This window comes from Pantherophis guttatus, chromosome 1 (assembly GCF_059756535.1).
Source record: "Pantherophis guttatus breed Tessera chromosome 1, ASM5975653v1, whole genome shotgun sequence".
NCBI lineage: Eukaryota > Metazoa > Chordata > Lepidosauria > Squamata > Colubridae > Pantherophis > Pantherophis guttatus.
In genome coordinates this window covers 253,560,924-253,583,356 of record NC_142063.1, presented here as the reverse complement: position 1 = coordinate 253,583,356, position 22,433 = coordinate 253,560,924, and the positions used below count along the sequence as shown (strand labels likewise).

The 22,433-nt window shown below is 36.3% G+C and overlaps 1 protein-coding gene across 3 annotated transcripts in view; it reads right to left on the bottom strand.

The window, feature by feature from the left end:
- Positions 1-22,433, bottom strand: part of NKAIN2 (sodium/potassium transporting ATPase interacting 2) — a 556,752-nt gene that overhangs the window by 84,000 nt on the left and 450,319 nt on the right. The gene's annotated exons all lie outside the window — the stretch shown is intronic.

The window sequence follows — 22,433 nt, the reverse complement described above, 5'->3', positions numbered from 1 at the left end:
CCAGCCTTTTGAAGAGGCAAGTAAAGGTAGTCCTTGACTTACGACCACCACAATTGAGCCTAAAATTTCTTTTGCTAAGTGAGACATTTCATAAGTAAATTTTGCCCCATTTTACAACCTTTCTTGTCACAGTGGTTAAGTGAATCACTGCAGTTGCCAAATCAGTAACACAGTTGTTAAATGAATCTGGCTTCCCCATTGACTTTGCTTGTTAGAAGGTCGCAAAAGGGGATCACATGAGTCCAGGACATTTCAACCATCATAAATATGAGTCAATTGTGAAGCATCTGAATTTTGTTCACTAAGCATTGAGATGTCCCAATGTTTGTAAGTGTGAAAAACAGACATAAGTCACTTTTTTCAGTGCTGCTGTAACTTTGAGCCATCACTAAATGAAGTGTTGTAAGCTGAGGACTACCTGTACTGTAAAACCCAATGATTATGTGCTGCTTTGCCTAATTTTATGTAATCTTAGGACTAATTTCAAAATCTCTTTTTAAGCAATTCTGTTTTCAGAATTCTGGAAGATTCTCCTGATCCTTTGTGTGCCTTAAAAGAAAGATGGGGAGTGAAAAATCTAAAACAGATTCTGACTCTGGCCCCAGCCACCATTTGCTTTAGCTTTAGCATAAAGCTCCCTACAAGGAAATTAGAACCAAGAGAAAAATGGTCTTAAAACTCTCTTTGAGCAATAGAAAGAATGTAATCGTAGCCAAGTAAATGCGTTGCCATTTCTATAAATACTCTAAATTAGTGATATTATATTTAGATCTATTCATAGCTGAGCACAGTTTCATCTGTTGAAGTCCTGCAAAAGGTAATAGATCAAGTCTCAGTTGAATTAAGTCATTTATAAATATTTCAAAGTATGAGCTATAAAATTTAACTCAGTGAATTTTGAAACTCGCAATCTCCCCCTAGCCATCTGGCTAACCAAGAGATCTTCCAACTGGTCTAATAATAATTTGTAATGCGTGATCAACATGCATTGATTTCAAATACCTAACAACGAAGGAAGGAAAAAATAAATACATATAAACTGCCTTATATGTGGAAGCACTTATTATTCTGTTGGAGGGAACAGGGAAATTGATTGCCCAAATTACATCTTAAGCGTCTGTGGTAGCATATATTGGGATGGATATATTGGGATATAACTACTGGCTAGGTGGCTCAGTGGCTAAGACATTGAGCTTGTTGATCAGAAAGGTTGGCAGTTCGGCGGTTCAAATCCCCAGTATAGGTCTCCTGCATGAGCAGGGGTTTGGACTGATGACCTCCAAGGTCCCTTCCAACTCAGTTGTTCAACTGTTATTATTAGGTTGTCTGTTTGTTCGTTTTATCTTGAGGAGAGACAAAAGGACAGGCTTAGTCTTGAAATACCTGAACAGCATAGATACACTCAGTTCAGCATCTTATTCAAGAAAACTGCAAAGGCAAATAAATATCCACTGAACACAGCCTAGGGTGGTATACAGGGTTAAATAATATAGTACTCACAAGACAACCTGCAAATTATATCTTAGAAAGGAGGAGAAAATGTGTGAAAGATGAGACCGCAGAACACCTGACAAAGAATGTCGCCTGCTGTTATCTCATCAGACTCCTTGACTCTCCCAGTTTAAAAGCAAGAGGCCCCCAGTAGTCACTCAGGCATCCCAGCTTCCTGCTTCAGAGCCTCCATCTCCTGGAAATAGCCTGTCAGGTCCCATCTGTTTTTTTCTTTTGTGAAGTTGCCAACCCCCTGAGAATGGGTCCTCCGTTCCCGTCTCCTTGCTGATGCAGGAAAACCAAAGGGGAATAACCCCTCCAATCTGCCAGAAATTGGTTTTCTGATATCAAGGACTGCTTCAGGGAGCTGCAATCTTCAACACTTAAATGAAAATTAGATTCGTAAGTACAGTGTTTTCTTTTGTTGTCTGATTGCAAAACCCTTCATTTTTGCCTGCTTCTTGCCATGTGCATTGAAAGGGCTTAAAGTGAAATAAGACATTAATGATAAGAATCCTGAAAATAAGCATGCATTATGACATCTGCTATGGTATGAAAAACAACAACAACAACAACAACAACAATAACAACAACAACACACAGGCAAAACTTCGCTAGCATTTCCAACCTATCCCAAATGGAAACTTTTGTTGTCGTGGCTTGAAAGACTGCACAAGTTTAAGGTAGTACAATTAATTGCCATGAGATTTACCAGAACCCAGAAGGACATTAAACATGTGTCTTATTAGATATGACACAGCCATTAATCACCCAGAGCATTTCTTTTGATTGGTTTATCAATCAAGCCACTGTGTCTTTACCTCACGTTTAACACATTTATCTAAGGTCATAAATTTGCATTGTGTTTAAAGGCAAGGAGGTATCATTTTGATTGGCTGGGTTCAGCTTTAATCCAGATTCTTTTTGTAGCTCTGGTCTCCATTGTCTACAAGGAAGTTTCACCTCTAATTCTGCAGGGATTTCATAATAGACTTTGTATATTCAGATCAGTGGTGGGTTGCCCCCGGTTCGCACCGGTTCTATAGAACTGGTAGTAAAACCGGCAGGAGGCTCCGCCCACTGACCCTGACGTCATGAAAATGCTTCTGCGCATGCGCAGAAGAGTGCACGTGTGGCCCCGTTGCGAACCGGTAATAAAGGTAAGTAGAACCCACCCCTGATTCAGATGTATATTTTTATAGCAGGACCCAATTCTTGGAGCTGGCCATAGATTTTTTGTTAGCTGTACTGAACAACACAAGTAGTAGAAATATATTATTTACCATCAAGCAAAACAATATATAGTCTCAAACTACTGTTGATTCAGACCGAAAGCCTATGTAGTCCAGAACTGTATTCTTATAGTGTTCAGCTAATTGCATTAAGAAAACTTCACAATTAGGATTTGTGCTTGTTAATTTTTTCCCATTTCCCCTCCCAGCAATGCACTATGCACATACTTCCTGAGAGACGACAAGCTGCTAAAAGCCCTCTTTATTTTATTTTTTGGGAAGTAGCTACGCTATCACCACTTATTGATTAATAATAGTTAATTTAACTCTGCCTGAAGACAGAAAAAACAGACATGTGTTGCATTAGTAAACCAAGACCCTTTTCTAGAATTTTCCGTAAGAAACAGATAAATATGAATGCTTGGAAGTCTGGCCCATTGGTAAGATGCTCCCCAGACTCAGGATAAATGTTAAGGTTGCTCCACCTTCTATGAGAAAAGTCAGAAATGTAAAATCAAAGAAAAGATAGACATAATTATCTAAACTTATCAGGGAACTAAATATTTCAAAATATCTAAGGCAGGGGTGTCAAACTCATGTCGTCACGTCATCGTCACGTGATGTATCGGGATTTTTTTCCCCCTTTGCTAAAACGGGCATGGCCATGTGGCTTATGGCCCAGGAGTTTGTCAGCCCTGATCTAAGGGACTTTCCTGTGACATTGTAACATATATAGGTAACTCTGTAGCTGTTAGAAGAGAAAATAAACACCACCCATAGTTTTTTCTGGGAATAAAAGGGAAAGGACATTCTTGGAATTTTGACCCAACTTGATAACTTGATCAAGTCCTTCCATGTGATATTTATCTATTTAGCACAGGGTTCAGTCCTTGAGAAAGGCAGCTTTGGATCTAGATTTTGATCAGGTTACATCTGATTGCATCTTCTATTTATGGAACTGTAATGAGGAAGGTATAGATACTTCACAAACAGGTAGTGTTGATACTGAAGGTAGAGGTAGTCCTCCATTTACAGCCATTTGTTTAGTGACCTCTTGAAGTTACAACGGTACTGAAAAAAGGGATTGTATGACTGCTTTTCACACTTATGACTGTTGTGTCATTTCTAGGGTCACATGATTAAAATTAGGATGATTGGCTATTTCCCAGGGTTATCTGATCAGATTTTGACAAGCAAAGTCAATGGGGAAGCCAGAGTCATTTCACAACCAAGTTGCTAATTTAACAACTTGCAATGGTGACAAGAAAGTTCATAAAATGGGACAAAATTCACTTAACAACTGTCTTGCTTTGTAAGAGAAATGTTAGGTTCAATTGTCGTCGTAAATCGAGGACTGCCTGTAATACATAATCACTATCAATGCAAGGAATTGCTGATAGTTCTGTTTCACTTTAACTACTGTAATCTCTTTGAAAGCTTCCCAGGTTAGGAATTTCTTGATTCAAAGGATTCCATGATTTACATGCCTGCCCCTATTTTCTCTTAATGCCTATCCAAGAGACAGATAAATATAAAAAGAAAATATAGATACAGTATCTATGACACATTACTATACTTTCAAAAGAAAGCATTGCTATGCTTTCCTGGTTAGGAATTATTGGATGTTGATCATGGCTTTAAATAAAGCTATGGTATTCTTTTATTATTTATGACCTGATTATCAATATATCTTTTAAAGTTATGTTAAAGAGTTGTTTTCCCCCTTCTTAATTGCATTGAAAAGATTTTGTTAAGCCTGTTATTTTCAATGCGAAGGGCTGAGAGACTAGCTGTTTAAAAATCTTAAATTTATACAATAAAATCTAACTTTATAAGGAATCACTGAATGGGCTGTCAAACCAGAGCAGTACTGACTCTAATAGCACAATCAATTTTTCTTAGGCCTGGCAGGCAATTAACTGTTTATGCTGTTTATGATGAAAACAAATATCATAAGCTATTATTGTGCACTGGAAAAAGATTAAATAGGCCAGTTATAATAACTGTACACTTATTGTACAGTTATACAATACACTTACTGTAATTGCATTGTAGTTCTAAATCCAGAAATGGTCTGAAAATAATTAATGCATGGTTTTTTTTTCCTTTTCAATAAGGCTGCTTGATTTAATTAAGTTTGACAAAGTTTTACCATAGTTGCTTCCAAGGTGTTTAGGTTGAAATTCTAAATGGGTTTATCCAGGAGTAGCTTCCATTGAAATTATGAATTTATTTTTCAAAAACAGATTTATCTATAAATACTTAACAATTCATTCTAAACTTGAAATATTCCAGGGTCAGAGCACAATATATAAATATTGCTCAATTTTTATTAACTCACAAAGCCATTATCAATAAAATATAGCCTATATACGTTTTACATTCCCAGGTGTTTACCAACTACCATGTCTATTGCTAAGGGTGTATCACTTTGCAGATGCCATTGGTCTTATCAAGCTTTTGAGCAGCATCTATGGCAAGAATTGCTTCTTAGTTTCATCTCCCATTCGCTCAAGCTCAAAAACCATTCAGGTTTTTCTGACTGAGTTCCACTGCTTCTTCTTTCCCCCCAGATAATATTTTATCTCTTGATCACTGGAGGATGGCATGATAATCAGTTTGGAGTCTGCCTGGCTTCCTAAGGTTCTAATTCCCTTTTGGGTTGATTCACTACATGATCTGGTATAGTTCAATGCCCTTTCCATTTCCTCCTCCCTTTCTCACTTTTTTTTTTGGCCATGGAATCTGACTTTTATGAATATCTTATAGCTTTCTGTGTGATGCCTTCTTGGATATTGTTAAAGTCTTGATTTTTCAAGACACCTGCAGCACTCATTGACTATTTAAATACTGTGGTTATTCTATTTCCTCAAAAGAAGATTCTTCTCTGTGGTTCTTTTTGTTCAGCCTAAGGCAGAATGATTTTCCCACTTCCAAGCAAAAAACGAGATTAAAATCCCTATCTTCTTTTCCTCATTTCTTGCCTAGGGTACAGTAGTAGGGGCAAGCATTTCTTCTTTGCTGACATGGATTGATTTCTGGCTTTCTTGTGATCTCACTTTCACTTTGAATGTAATTGCATAAACTAATGTTTAAAGTTTTTATCAATTATTCACCAGAGAAGAAATAATATTTTTGCACAATAATACTGATTTTTCTCATGCTAGGTTTCAATTGATGGCTTAGAAATAAAGTATACCACATTTCTTTAAACTACAAGGAGGCTCATGTCATAATTTTCTTTCTTTCAACTTATTTCAGAGCCTCTTCTTCACACCAGTAGACTGTTCATATAAAGAAATGTAAGAAGTATCTTACAGCTACCCTGTTTCCCCAAAAATAAGACCCAACTAGAAAATAAGTCCTACCATGATTTTTCAGGATGCTTGTAATATAAGCCCTATCCCAAAATAAGCCCCAGTTAAGATTGTCAGCCAGATGGTGCATTTAGTACCGTATTTTCTCCCAAATAAGACTTAACCAGAAAATAAACCCTAATGCGTCTTTTAGAGCAAAAATTAATATAATAAAATAACATAAAAAAATAAAAAATAAGACCTGGTCTTATTTTCGGGGAAACATGGTAAACATTTCTGTTATCAAATATCAAAAAAATTAAATGTGTCCACAACTGCTTGACCAGACATTTACATATAACCTTACTACTCATACTGATACTTCTGGAAATCTTTGTCAGAACTTGCTACATCATATAGCTGATGAGGTAAACAGTAGTCTTGAAGCAATGTCTTGTGCAGGTTTTCACTTTAACAACTAAAGACTTAATCCAGGAAGCATGAGTGTACAAACAATCTTGTGTCATACCTGTTAGAACAGCACAGGAAGGTTAGCTGATAGGGCTATTCTCATTTATGGCAACAGAGAAATTTCTATGTGGTATGTAGTGATGACAGCAGTAGAATTTCTAAGCAATATAATAAAAAGCCTGGCTATCTCCTGTGTATAGCCTATGTGTAAAATACATATAATGAGTATCATTATATTACTTAATTACCATAGTTATTTAAACATTAAGTCTGCAATCTGATAGACTCGATAATATTCATAGTAATGAGCAGAAGCTATAGTAGTGCTTCGGGGCTAGATATCTTTTAATAAATCTACAAACACCATTAGGCCTTTTCTTCCCTCCAGGCTGTTGTCTTTGTCTTTATTTTTTTACACACACACACACACACACACACACACACACATATATATATATATATATATATATGTGTGTGTGTGTGTGTGTGTGTGTGTCTTTAGCCAGGTTCTACCTACGTAAACCAAAATATTATATATATATATGTCTCTTTAGCCAGGTTCTACCTACGTAAACCAAGATATTATGCAGCCCTAGTTCAGTGAAATCACAATTCACTAGTTTCTGGGCTTTTCTGTCTTTTTCTGGCAGCCAGCAGACCCTTTGCTGCCCATTGGGAGACTAAGATAGATCTATTTCGGCCTTATAAGGCCTCATCAGTTAGCCACACCCTCATCTCATGTATCCTCCCTGTAAAGGTACAATATTTGTTTTTCTTTCTTTTTTGTAGGTTTTATGTGTATGTCTCTTTAGCCAGGTTCTACCTACGTAAACCAAGATATTATGCAGCCCTAGTTCAGTGAAATCACAATTCACTAGTTTCTGGGCTTTTTTTCTTCTTCTTCTGGCAGCCAGCAGACCCTTTAACCTGGCTAAAGAGACATACACATAAAACCTACGAAAAAGAAAGAAAAACATATATATATATATATGTATGTATGTATGTATGTATGTATGTATGTATGTATGTAAGCACGAAGCCGAGAACACCAGCCTGAAGATGACGAATGAGACTTCGTCGAAACGTCGCCAAGACACTTCCAATTTAATGTGGGAGAAGACCCGAATAACCAAAGACCTACATACAAACACCCGCGAAAACCTGAGAAAACATATATATGTGTGTGTATGTGTGTGTGTGTGTGTGTGTGAGTATAACATATATATATGTTAAATCTTTTAAGATTTAAGTGCAAGTAAGTGCAAAAATTAAAAAGGTCAATTGTATGATGAAGCGCACAGACCTGGCTGTTTTAAATGGCACCCAAGACTAAAACAGCTAATTGCTTTTTTCACACTGCAGCTCTCTTAAGTGCCCATAAGGCAAATGGTCTCATGTGAAGAAGAAGAAAAAAGGAGGAATCCATCTATCTTTTCCTTGTAATCCCATTGGGCCTTATTTGGATTGAGTGTTGATATAAAGAAATAGAAATCACCTGCAGCTTGTTAAAATTATTATCAAAGAAAAGACAGGAAAGTCCACAATTATGTTCTAATCCATCTGCCTGTGTATCCCTTCCCAGTCCAATTCCAGTCAGCTGCTTTGGTCTCAGCTGTATTACTGGGGGGAACAGCATGGAAATCTTCTTACTGAACAAACATCTAATAACAAAATAACGTTACGATTTGTTTCTATATCTTTAGAGCTGTTTATTTGTCAGCAAACCAAAAAAAAAAAAATTAAAGTCATCTATTGTTATGTAGCACATCTTTAGTTTTGCACTGCACAAAGAGACCTTGTTGAATGATATCTCATTTTGCTTCCAAGCTACAAGCTTGCATTATGCATCAATGCATTACATATAAATAACCTAGATGAGGAGATTAAGGGGGCGTTCATCAAATGTGCATATGACACCAAGCTGTGGGGGGGTTATTATTAATAATTTAGAAGATAGATCCCTTATTGGATTGGAAGACCCTTCTCTCGATCACTCATTTCCTGATTATCTCCCTTATGGAATATTGCAATATGCTAAATATGGGGTTACCCTTGAAGAATATCCAGAAGCTACAGTTGATACAAAATGCAGCAGTGCAAGCAATTTTGGTCACCCAAGGATGGTGCATTTCATACCTTTACTGTGTGAGCTGTACTTGGTGCCATTTTGCACACTGTTCTGCCCCAGCTATGGATCCCAAAGAACACAGCAGACACAAACTCTGAACAAAAATTAGTTTACTCAAATAACGCAGTTTTAGCAAATGCTGGCTGTTAATAAGCGTTCTTAACAGCCTGCCAGAATTCCACAGATAAGATAGATAGAGTCTTACTGGAGTTGGCAGAAAGCCCAGAAGCAAGGTTGCAGAGAAATTCCAACGCGATGATTAGCGAACTAAAGTTGCTTCCTGCAGCTTGTTACAAGCTGTGTTCTTTCTTAAATAGGCTAAGGGTGTGGCCAATTAGCCCCAAGCCTTACTCTCAAGGAGCTCTCCTCCTGAGGAACTACTCCTGCCTTTTGGCAGCTCTGCGTGCCCGTGCATTGAGAAGAGGCTCCTCCTCTTCATCCTCTTCACTTAAACGAGCCTCTGGAGGTTCTGAAGGCCCTAACTGAATCCCTGCCTCTGGCACCACATCTTCTTCAGCCTTCTCGCTGTCCGACTCAAGTGCCGGCTGCACAGGCTGCTGGCGCAGCACCACACCAGCCTCCTCGTTGTCGGGATCAGCAACAATCCGCGCAGGCCGCTGGTGGACCACAACACACACGGCCATTTGAATGGAACCATCCCTTCTCATCACCACCAGCCCCAGTCCACAAAGCCGTAAAGGTTGAGGAACTTTGCTCTACATGGTATTTCTTCCTCCAATTTTTTTGTTTTTGTTTTTATTATGAAATATAGTAATACAATTCAACATTTTTCGGTTCCGTGGTGTTAAGATATACATACATGTTATTTACATATTATTTACATAGTATTGCATCTTTGCTCAGGTATGATTTGAAGAATTGCAAATGGTAATGTGCAGTTCTTTATGATCATATATACATGTTGTTTACTTGTTGTTTACATAAATTGCATCCTTAATTCAATAATGCAAGTAATAGTACTCAACTCTTTATGATCATTATTAGTTCTCGAACTTCACTTTTTATTTCTTTTCTCTATCCACTCATACCACAACTCCCACATATTATAATATTCCGTATTCTCTCTTTCGTTAAGTTCTAACGTTAGCTTATTCATTTCGGCGCACTCTAATATTTTCCTGATTACTTGTTCTTCGGGTGGTAGTTTTTTTTTCTTTCCAATACTGGGCATACGTTATTCTTGCCGCTGTCATTATATGTATAATTAGGTACTTCTTTTTTTCGTACTCTGCTTTTAGGATTCCCAGGAGAAAGATTTTTGGTTCAAAATCAATATTATCTTTTATTATTTCCATAATCCATTTCCAAATCATTTTCCAAAATTTTTTCACTTGGGGGCAGGTCCACCAACAGTGGTAGAAGGTGCCTTGGTGATGGCCGCGTTTCCAGCAGTTGGGACTCATGTTGGGATAAATTTTGGCTATCCTGGCAGGGGCTAAGTGCCACCTGTACAGCATCTTATATTGATTTTCCTTATAAGTCACCACCCTAGTCATTTTGAGATTGCTATTCCAAATTGTGTCCCATTCATTTAAATTTATATTTTGTCCGATGTTTTTGGCCCATGCTATTATCTGCTCCTTAACCACCTCTTCTACCATGTCATATTCCAGCAAATAATTGTACAATTTAGCTAATATTTTGTTGTCGGTTCCCATCCATATCTTATCAAATCCATTGATGCCTATCTCAATGCCAAACTCCTCCTTGTCCTTTTTATAACGGGATTTTATTTGTGCATATGGCTTCTTCCTCCAATTTTATCCTCACTAAACAACATTGAAAGTTATGATAGGCTAAGAAACATATGGCCCACCATTGACCACTGACATTCCATGGTTTAATGTGGGCTTGAATCTAGTCTCCTATGTAATCCAAACTTGAAGCAGGACATCATACTAATTATCACCAATGTAGTAGTTAGGTAGATTAGTGCAAGCTATTGGTAAGCAGTCGATTAAGATGTTTAGCATTTAACAAGAGCTGGTTATAGTGGACAATTGGTGAAGATTAAAATGGGACAACTAGGGAGTATGAGACTTGCACTTCAAAATTTACTATGACACAATTGGTCAGATTATATTACTTTTCTATTCATCTGCATTATCTCTCCCCCCACCTCCCAATTTATTGTGTTTTTTATGTATTGGGATTCTATTACTACTTCTGGTCTATTTTTTAAGCAGGTGCATTATTTCTAGGAATCCACATTTTATCAGTTAATCAAATCAATTTCTTAAAATCCTTTTCACAGAATAATATCCCCTTATTTGGACAACATTTCTAATGCAAGCAATTATGTTGTGGAGAGACATGCTATCTAAAGAAAGGCCCTTTTTTCCCCACACAGTGGAGAAACGTTTAAAAATAAATGCCTGCTGTAACATATCCAAACTCAAACAAATATGCATTTCCTTCAGAAAAATTGTTTATATGCATATGCAAATTTAATTGCTTAATTAATTAGGTAAGAGTTAATCAGCTAACAGTTGTAATTTCTTTCCAGGTAGCTTTTTAAGTTTACATATGAAAGAAAGTCTATGGTAAGGCATCAGATGATTAGTCTCCGTGCCTGAATAAATAATTTTTGTTTCTTTGCTGAAGAAATAAGCTTGTGTTTATGAAGGCCACATTGATTTTAAGGTCTGAGAGGGAAGAGGGAAGTGTTGTAATACAGACAATTCCTTTAAGGTTGCAAGCCTTCAGTGCTGTTTCTGGGGGTATGTCCCACTGTACGCAAGGAGCGTTTTCGGCAGATAAATGTAATACTGGATTGGATTGTACAATCCTATCATTCGTCATAGAGTCCAGGTCTATTTTTCTTCGTCAACATATCTTTGTCCCATGAAACTGCTTCCTGTTATATTATATTCTCCTTGGAGTTAGATCCCTCAATCAGATAGCAACCTTGATCTAATGTCATAAATAAGTTACTATTGCATCTGTTAGTATCTAATAGACCACATAGTCATTTAATTTAGTATATCAGATCTTCCAAGTGGTGCAAATTACATATAATTGTTCTGCTTGTGTTCAGTTTGCACTTTCTGACATAGTTTGTTTTTATTGATAATGCTATCTCTCAGCCTTCAATCCCCTCTGTGTTTTCTTAACTCAATTCCCATCTTGCTTGGGTTTAACTGCATTTTTTCATTGTAATATCATTCATTCTGGTTTTCCTCTTCAAATTCTTGCAAATGTTGTTTCTAAGATGAGAAGACTGATTTTTTTTGCTCCAACTAATTTTTCTGTGTCATCCAGAAAAACTGCCTCTTCATGTTGAAATAAAGGTGCCGTATTATGATGTCTTTCTGATTAATTTTGCCTTGATTAAAGGTTTTTATTTCTTTAACTGATTGATTTTTCAATTCTAATAACTTTGGTCCACACTGAAATTATGTTTTTGCATGGTTGCAATGATTTTCTTCATAAACTGTTTATTTTTATTATTAAATAACAAAACAAAAGGAAGCTTTTATAAGAATACATATCCTTCATATTCAGTTAGGTTTATATATAAATCATATCATATTATAGAATTATTTTTTTATATTTAAATCAGTTTACCTGTTTCATAAGAAGAAAAAAAAAGTAGGATTAAATATATAGATAAGCATAAACAGTGTTAATTTCTAAATAGTTCCCCCATGAAAACTCCAAGGAGAAAATATAGTGTTCAAATCAAAAATTTGATAAATTCTGATGTAACTGACATATACAAAGTATCTTGGGATCTGTTAATAAAAACCATTGTGCAATTATAAATTATACAATGTCCATTTCTTCGCCTCTTGTTGGTTTCCATACTGGACATGTAATTCAAAAGAACATCACCATCTACAATAACTAAGGAGACTTTCAGAGCAAAATAAAAGTTTTAAATCTTACAAATAAGATTTATAGTTTTCCTTGGAATAGATCTATGGAACATTACAATTCCTTATTCTGTATCTCCCTATATTCTTTAATATCTATATGACCTATAAAAGTTGCATTGTATTGTATTGTACTTATCCTGTTTCCCCCAAAATAAGACATCCCCTGATAATAAGCTCAATCGGGTTTTTGAGCGCATGACAATAAGGCCAAGTGCTTATTTCAGGGTTCAAAAAAATATAAGACAGGGTCTTATTTTCAGGGAAACACAGTATTATATTGTAGGGATTCTGCTAAATCTATAAGCAGAGGCAATTTTGAATAGCTTAGGGCTTCGTATAGTGATTATCACAAGGTGTTTGATTTCAATTATTTCCATTTTTTGGATTTTGGAAAAAAAAAATTATGCCGCAAAACCTCAAGTAGCATCATCACCATCTGATTCAATCAAATGACTATGCTCCTCATTCGACCTGTATTTTCTAGTACAATAGATATTTTCTACTTTCTATTTCTATTTTCTAATGAGGTTTCTCCCATATCATTAATCTAGGATGATAAGATTGTGAGCTATTGCAACCCATACCACTCTTGGCAGCTACCGTAAAAACATGAGAAAATCTACATTTTTTTTTTTTAAAGAACTGGGCCTTCAAATTTATTAGATGGGTGAAACATGCCTATTTTAAAACAGCTACTCAGGAAAAATTTCAAGAGGACAAACCATGCATTTATTGATATGAGACAGAAATTACACAATATAATATAAAATTAAAACTTTTTTTTTCAGGAAAGGGAGCTTTTCTGAGTGAAAAATATGGGAGGAAACTTCTCCATAAACTTCCAAAACGATGTCTTAAATTCCTGAAAATATGCCTATGAAACTTTTTCTCTCTCTCTTTCTCAATATATGACAAATGGCATGGATGACCATGAGCAAAATGTTTTAAATATTTTGATTTTATTGCAAATACTCAGCTTTTGTACAGCCCACCTATCTGAACCTAGTACTATTTCTGAATAGGGCTATTTCTTCTTAATATTTTTGAAATATTCTAGGTATAACCCTTCCTGTGTAAGATAAATTATTGATTCTGTGCACTATTAGAATAAAACTGATTTTTATATCTTGACAGCCTCAAATGGCATCAGTTGTGATTTAGATCAATTAATATTAATAGTCACTTCTGGTGAGATGGATGCATAACTCAATTCACTGTATTAATTCTGGTATAAAAAACATTACCAGTGTCAACAGATCAACTGTGAACCAGGTTGTTTAATACTCCTTGCCAGTATGATTGAAACCAAGAATCTCACTATTACGTGTAATCTCACCTGCTAATATTCTAATCATAAAACATTAATGGAGAAAGGAGATGACTTTAAAAAAAAAGGGGGCTTCAATAAAATCCCATTGGTCTTGACCTTGGTCTTAAATTGACTTAAAAAATGTCAAAGAAAATAACATCTTGAAAGGCTGAAAAACAGACACTGCCAATTAATTTTATCAAAGTGTTTCTGTGCACCCAATGAAATAATTACAAGAGTTTTCACTTTGGAACAATGTAATGCTACAAAAATGTCTAGCAAGGAAGAATTGCTGGGACTATAAAATAGACAAAGCAATAGAAAATGAGGAACCTAAAGTGATTAAAACTTTGATTTTGGAATGTTACCAATCGACTAAGGGCCCAGATAAATTTGAAATGAGAGCTTAGAATTAATTATAAAGAATCCTTCCTGTGGGAAAAATACTTTTGTTTGAATTCTTAAAAAATAAGATAAGACCAAAAATTGGACACTAGAGGGAACTACTGTAGAAGGAATTAAAGATTACAATTAAAAGAGAACAACATTCAAACACAACTTACAAATACCGAATGACAGAAATGTTGAAGGATATTTTTGAACAATGGACCCAGATATTAATTTTAAGAGTGTTAGCCTCTATAGACAGATTCTATTCCAAAAATGTTATTGAAGTGGAGGAAGTTTTACCAGACATGACTGAGATTCATCTGAAAATGGATTGAAAAATGACAGGCTTCAATTCTTAGAATTTTGGGAGTTATAGTACTCAAGTACTGAAGTTGACAAGTTTGGAGAAGAATATTGATATGGAAAAAGATGCTACACTGGATATTCAAACGAAACTGGCTGATGTCATAATAATTAAAAAGAATATGTAAATAAGAAACCCAGATATTAGATTTGTTTCCTATATTGTATTTAGGAAAGAGACTTGTTTGAAGAAATTTATGAGAAGAAACAAACAGAAAGTGAAAAGAAATTAAGCTCTAGGACATTATTTGAAGGAATTAAAAATCAAAATTATAAAAATACAGGAATATAAAGTTGGTTTATTTGATCAAAGTTAAAATAGATATGTTACCTCTGGTAACCCTTAATGGATTTTTGCTGATCAGGCCTGGTTTAATGATTTGTTTAGAGATAAGAGATGGGATATGGGAAGAAGAGAATATTTATTGTATTTTAAGGGAAGGGGATAAGTTACTAAAATTGTTTATACTTATTGCAATTAAGGTGGGGAGTCCTTTTTATATATTTAATTTCTTTTTCTTATCTATATTATTATTCTTTATTTCTTTTCTATTTCTCTATTGTTTCCTTTCTTCAGTTACTATTTTTATTCTTTTATCTTTTTTTTAGTTGTATCATTTTTATCTCTTTAACTGTAATGTTTAATAAAATTACTATTAAAAAAAGTAGATGGCCATTTGTGCCCTGGTCTCCAACACTGGTCTCCATTTGATGGGCTAGAGAAAATTTGGCAAAGTTGGATGATTCTCTAAGTCTTCCCTGTGGTCATTGCCAGGCCAATGGGACTTCAGCATGGGTTTCAAAGAGAGCTTCCACATTTCCCCACAGAAATGGAAATGAAGTAAAATCAATAAAGAGATAGGAGAACATTCATCCTTTTCCAGCTATAAAGGCTTCAGAGATCCTTTTTTATATTGCTATCACCATCAGCAAATAATCAAGTAGCTGCTACTAATTTCACCAGGTCTCCACAATGGGGTTAGATTGGCTCTTTTCTTTTATTCTGTTTTGCCCTCCCTCCTAAGCATTTCTTCATTCTGCTTTGGTGCTAGAAACAGACAGTGACAGGCTGCTTGAAGTGAGCAGCTGTTCTCAAACAAAGCAGGTAGAAATGTAAGAAAAGCTGTCAAACCCATAACAATAAGCCCATCATGACATAATTACAGTAAATCTCTAGAGTGGTCTTTATACACATAGCACCATATGTTTTCAGAAGAGGAAAGATGCCACAGTATGCTATAGTGGAATGTAAGCAGTTTCAAATAATTTTCCTGGTTTTTTTTTTAATCTGAGAAATTAGCATATAGATTCGTCAATTGACAACATGGAGAAGGAGTCAATTAAGTCAGCTGGTATGTAATTTGTAGTTTAAAAAGTTGAAAGGTAAAAGCAGACAAAAGGAAGGAACTGACAGATTTATACATATTCTCCTATACTGCTCATCCATTTAACTATTCTCTGAGAGTTGTACCATAGAAAAATTTCTACTTCATAGTAATTTTTTTTTTTCTATTTATTGTTACAACTTTACAACAGCTGTTATGGAACCAAATCCTTGTAATAATTTTTTTCATTATAAATAAGATTATAGTGAGTAGGTCAGATACTCTCATATCCTAGCTATCAGCTTTTTTATTTGTATATGTCACATTTCAAACATGCCAAGGAATGTAAATGGAATCTATTTTTTATTCTCACAATAACCTTTTAAAGTCAGCTGAGATAGAGTTATTTAAGAAGAATTAAGCAGGAGACTAGCTCAGTCTGGTCTAAATTCAAAAAGATTTCAGTGTCTCAATTTAAAAATAAAAGCTCAATGGGTATTTCAAATAGCTACTAATTTCAGTTTACCCTCCATATTATACCATGCTCACATACATTCTTCCATCTAGCAACTATTGTACAGAAAAGCAAATTTAGTGAATGAGGATCCATGTTTATATAGGAAATACAACCAAAAGTTGTGTAAATACAAAAATAGACTGGCTTTAATAAGTACATTTATTCCTTAGAAGGGAAATTTCCTTGCACAAGAGCTTTTAATGGTTCATAACTGAAACGTCATTTAGATCTTTTACCCAGAGAAAAGATTTTAAACATGTCAAAGAGTGTTATCAATACACATTAGCTCTTTCTTCCTTCTAAGGTTTTATTTCATTTTGAGCGATTGAATAGTTTCTATCAATAAAGTAAAAGCCTTGTGCTCCACTGATGATTATTAATAAATTGTGGTCTTTCTGCTTGTTTTAGAAAATAAATAAGGTATAAATAAATTGGATTAAAAAATCTGGATGCTGATTCTAGGGTGGAATCATTGAAAAGCTTGAAAAATGTATTACCTGAATATGTATTAGAGATAATTTAAATGTAGTATTAGATATTGACAGAACAAGAAAAATAAACAATTCAGGCTCAATATGAAGACATCATCTCAGTCCTTAACCAACGACAGCAAGATTGCTATATGAAGCAAAGGCAATCATATGATCTGTTGGAAATATATACTAGATGTCCAACCTGTTGTGGTCCGCCAGCAGCCTGCGGAGCTGGCAGCGGAGTCAGACAGTGAGGAGGCTGGGGAGGAACATGGGCCAGTCCTGGAGTCTGGGAAGGCTCGGAAGAGTTCTCTGTGTCAGAGGCAGAGATGGGGCCAGGGCCATCTGGGAGTTATGCGCGGAGTCCGGAGCCTCCAGAGTCAGACATCAGAGAGGCAGAGGAACAGGAGGGGCCTGTTCCTAGTGCGCACATGCGCAGAGCTGTCAGAAGGCAAGAACAGTTAAAACAAAAGGGATGACTCATTAGTAAGGCCTGGAGATGATTGGCCCCTCCCATAAGGCTTAAAAGAGGAGCAAAGGCACGTGGGCCCTTTGCAGGAAAGCAACGTTGTTAATTCTGTTCCCAGTCTGCATCTCTGTTTGATTGTGGACCCTGTGTGGCTCTGCCAAGTAGGTCTTTGGCAGCATGTCAAAGGAGATAAAGGTTGGTGATTATCCCGAAGGACTTTTCCTGAAGGACTTTTTGCAACTAATTGGGACTCAGCTGTGAATGAACGTAATTCACAGCTATTGCAATAAAAGAGGTTTTTGGGACTATTTGTATGTTTTAATGACTCAGGAAGCCGAGGTCACAACACAACCTACAGTAGAAGACCCAAGTAGTAGAGCCCTGCAATAGTTTGTTGTTGTTTTCCTTAGCAATTGTCTTCCTTGTTTGAAGGAACTGTTGGTTTTTGTACTGTACTCACCTAAATCTTACAGTGGCGCTATCAATTCATGTTGCAACAAGGAACTTTGCAACCAAGCCATTGATACATGCCCTTTCATTTGTTACTGGAACAATGGAGGAGAAGGCTTTGAATTTGGCTCTAGAGCCGTGGTGGCACAGTGGTTAGAATGCAGTATTGCAGGCTAATTATGCTGACAGCCAGCAATTCAAATCTCATAGGCTTAAGATTGACTCAGCCTTCTATCCTTTTGAGATCGGTAAGATGAGGAGCCAGATTGTTGGGGGCAATATGCTGACTCTGTAAACTGCTTAGAGAGGGCTGTAAAGTACTATGAAGTCTATATTCTAAATGCAGGGAGGGAAGGGGAAACAAGGAGAGGGGAAGGGAGGGAGAGGAGGAGAGAACAGGAGAGGAGAGGAGCTTGCTGCTGCAAAGAGTAGGGATGCTTGGGATGTAGATTCTAGTAGGATTTTTTCTTCCTTTTTAACTGGTGGCCCTGTTGGAAACAGGGCCACTCAGGAGAAAGGAAGCCGGCCCACCAGCCAAAGACCCTGGCAGGGCCCCGACTGGTCTAGCCAGAAGGTTAAACCTGACTCTGGGGGATGCGGATGGAAAAGTCTGATGTAAGTGTTGCCATGGTGTTTTTGAAGGAAGCTACTGGAGTGAGTGGTTCAGCTGCTGTTATTATGCATGGGGAAAGATTCAGATTGGAGTGGCTTTAATGGCTGCCTCATTCTGCTTTCCTGTCCTGAGCAAGGGTGGCTCAGAGCAGCTCCAACTTCCCGGCCCACTGCCACTTTTTTTTCTGGCCTTCTTGTGCTTGCACGACACTAAAGTACATCTCCCCCTCAAGAATGGCCTGGGTCAGGCCTCCGAGGACCTCCCCTATCCTGCTGGGAATCCATAGACTTAATGACCTATAAAATTGCTTAATGACCGCAACTGGCAGTGCTGAGGTTGCAGTCACTGAGAGAAGCAGTCATGCAATATTTTGTTTATTAATCGTTTTGATCAATAATCAAGAAACTAGTTCCAATTAAAGTCCCAGTAGGGGACTACCTGGAGTCTGAGGAAACCTGGCTCATCAAGTAAAAAGAAAGAAGGTGTTCATTTTATTATTGGTACTTTTAAAGTATTTTGCTTTACTATAGAAATATTCTGCTTATAGCTAAGAAAAATGATTTAACCCCAGGATCACAGAAGCAACCTGTATTCCTTCCTTATAGTTATTACATAATTATAAATTAAGTGAACTTAAAATATGAAGTTGCATATTCTCTTTTCTTTAAGGATTGGTAAACAGATCTTTTAAAAACTCAGAATCATTTGTAAAGTAAAGCTTGACAGCAGCCACGGGAAAAAGAAGAGATAATATACATGGCATATATAAGGATTCTAAATTCCCCATCTCATCCTCTCTGTGTAGAGAATTTCTTTGACTTTCTAGAAAGGATTTTCATGGGATGCTGAGAAGGATGGGGAAAATCTTTTTTTTAATGACATTTCTATTCACACTATGAGTTGAGTAAACCTGAAGATGAGTAATATTACCCGGTGAGTTTCATAGTTAAAGTGGAATTAGAATGCTGATTTCTACTATCCAAAGTCTGAGATCAGATCCACAACACATTGCTGGTTCCAACTGTACCTTTCTAATATAGATATGGTCTGAATTATTTAGTAAGAACACAAAAGGGAGGCAAAATCTGTGGTATTTCTTGTGTTTAATACTTCCAGAAGGTATTTCATTAGAGCCCTAAGTTCTCATTTGGTATTACTTACCTCTACTTAGCCTGCAATTATGAAACCATTATTTACTCTCACTTACCAAAACTGTTTATTGCAAAATGCCAGTTGGACTGCTCCTTAGTAAATGGTTTCCTAAGTGCATCTTAAATTTCCACAATTGTTGATCTATTGGTTGCTATCCACAAAACTTGCCCTTGGCTTTACTAAAACCTTCTCCCAGAAAAAATGATAAAGGCATCATAATTAATTTTGCTATCTATCATTTATATCCCAACCAAATACATAATACATGCACACTTTCCTTAAGTAAAGAAAGAGAGCTGCCAATTTTGTACCTTATGCAAGCTGTGCAAAATTGATATAACACTTTTTTTTCATCCAGTTTTCATTAGGAGGAGTGTACAAGGAACTAGCATATTTCTTTATGCGTGTTTTCATTTTTCACACATTAACCCAAGAGACACAAATATATGTTACTTGTGTTTTCTTCTGGAAGGACTGAGATAGGGATCTCTTCTACTGTACCAAGATAACTAAGAAACACTAGTTATCCTTTCTGACTGCTAAAAGGGGGAAAACATTATACCTTATACGCTTGGTCTTTCAAAGGCAAAATTCTGGTAAGATTAAAGCCTGTGATTTAAGGGAAGAACTTATTGTGTGCCTAATTTGTTTAGCTGAAAATGCCAGGAGTGAGCCTGCAATCTTAAATCTCCTTATTTGGAAGACTTACCAATTACTTAGGGGCTCTTATCAGAGTAGATAAAATTTGTATGAAGTTGTGGTGTAATAAAGCTTTAATTACAAGTAAACGTCAAAATACTGAAGTTCAAGGAAGCTATGGAATAAGAAGATCCTAATATTTTGTTACAGCTGCCCTCAGTGATATCATTTTATTAGACATTGAATTCCTAGGTATACAAGTTATTTGGAAGTATTTCTTTTTCAAGCACAATTTCATGATAATTGAAAATTATCTGCTCATTCACTTTAATTCTGCTCAGGCTCCTTTCAACCAGTGGGGTCAAATAATGACAAAAAGGAGGTTGTGAGCGTTACAAAGGCACAAATCTTGAATGAGCAATAAAAATCCTCTTGAGGCTTTGTCAAATGCTTGCAGTGAGCAAGGGCAAGGAAGGGGTTCAGCCGTCATCCTTGATGCCTTCTAATGTAAATGAATTTTGTCATTTACTCCTGTGTAAAACTTCCACATTATAGGGAATTCTTGTAACCAGGAAAACCCTATTCTCTGCCACTGAGATTGAGTCCCACTCAATCTGCCACAAGGAAATGCCAGCCACCATACCATTCTTATTATGCAATCCTTATAATCTATGCACCATTCCTTCCATTATAGACAAACGGTCATTATGGGAGTAGATTTAATACCGATGAACTAAAAGATAAGCAACCCAAGATTTATCTCTCTGTGCACTATACATTAAATGCCCTGTAAAGTTGACCAAGTGTTGTATTATACTCCCAATCAAACCCATTTTTTTTAAAAAAAAACTTCTACAAAAGATCAAGGGTAAACTTTATACTTGAAATTCCCTTTGTAAAATAAGAGCTTATGTGACTAAATCTATCAGTCCAGACAGATGATACAATGACTTGGTGGTTTTTTCTTCCCCCAAACTTCCACTGCTAATGATGTGCTGCTTAATATTACTGTCAGACTTGTCAATATATGCTGCTCTGAGGCAATGTCAAGCAGACTACAGCTGAAGTCACTTTTTTTGCTAATAAGACAGGATGGTTTTATTGCATAAACAGTGTGTGGTCTCACACATATTTATACCAGGTACTAATTTCATTCTTATCTGAAGGACTATTCACTCTGCAACATCTATCTGTATCAGTGACAACCAATTGTTCGGGTTAAAAAAAATGAGTTGCATTGACTCAACAAACAGCTCCACCTCAATCAAATATTATTATTTTCTCACTATGCCCATTGAGCCCAAACTTCATTACAAAAGATTTCAGGTCATTTAACTCTGACAAATTATTACTAATCACCTGAAGCATAGAAAGACTTGGCAACAATGTTTTCAATGCATTGTGAGAAAATTCTCCAGATAAAGTTTGTAATATTCTCTCCAAAATCTGAACAGGTGACCCAAACTTTTCAGCACATTTACTCAGGAATATAATGATAACTCCAGCTTTAAAATATCTAACTGCATTTGATTGACGGAAGTATATTGAAAGTTCCTTCCACCAAAACAGAATCACTCTCTTTGCTCCCATCTTGTAGGTGCTGAGCTGCTTAATTTTGGACAGGCCTAACAAAAACATCACAATGTCCTTCAAAAGAGAAAGTTGATTTTAAATAATTCAAATGGTGGAATATCCACAGCAGAGCTCTCAATATGTAGATTAACTGCTTCAATTTGGGTTAAGTTGACAGTACGGTAGTAGATCAAGCGGCTGATGTTCTTATACTGAAAATTTTCATGGCAGTAAAGAACTGACTATTGACACTTCGGCTGCACAGTGCACAATTTCATTTAAATATTGGGGTTTTCATTCAACATATTTTCATATAAATGTTGAGAAGAATTCAAACTTAATTAAATTTGCAGATGACACCAAGCTGGTAGGAATAGCCAGCACTCCAGAAGACAGGCTGAAGATACAGAAGGATCTCAACACACTGGAACACTGGGCCCTATCTAACAAAATAAAATTCAATGGTGAGAAAAATAAGGTTCTAAATTTAGACAAGAAAAACCAAACACACAGGTACAGAATAGGTGGTACCTGGCTCAACAGTAATAATTGTGAGAGGAATCTTGGAGTCCTAGTGGACAATCACTTAAATATGAGTCAGCAGTGTGCTGCAGCTGCCAAAAAAGCCAACACTGCCTAGGTTG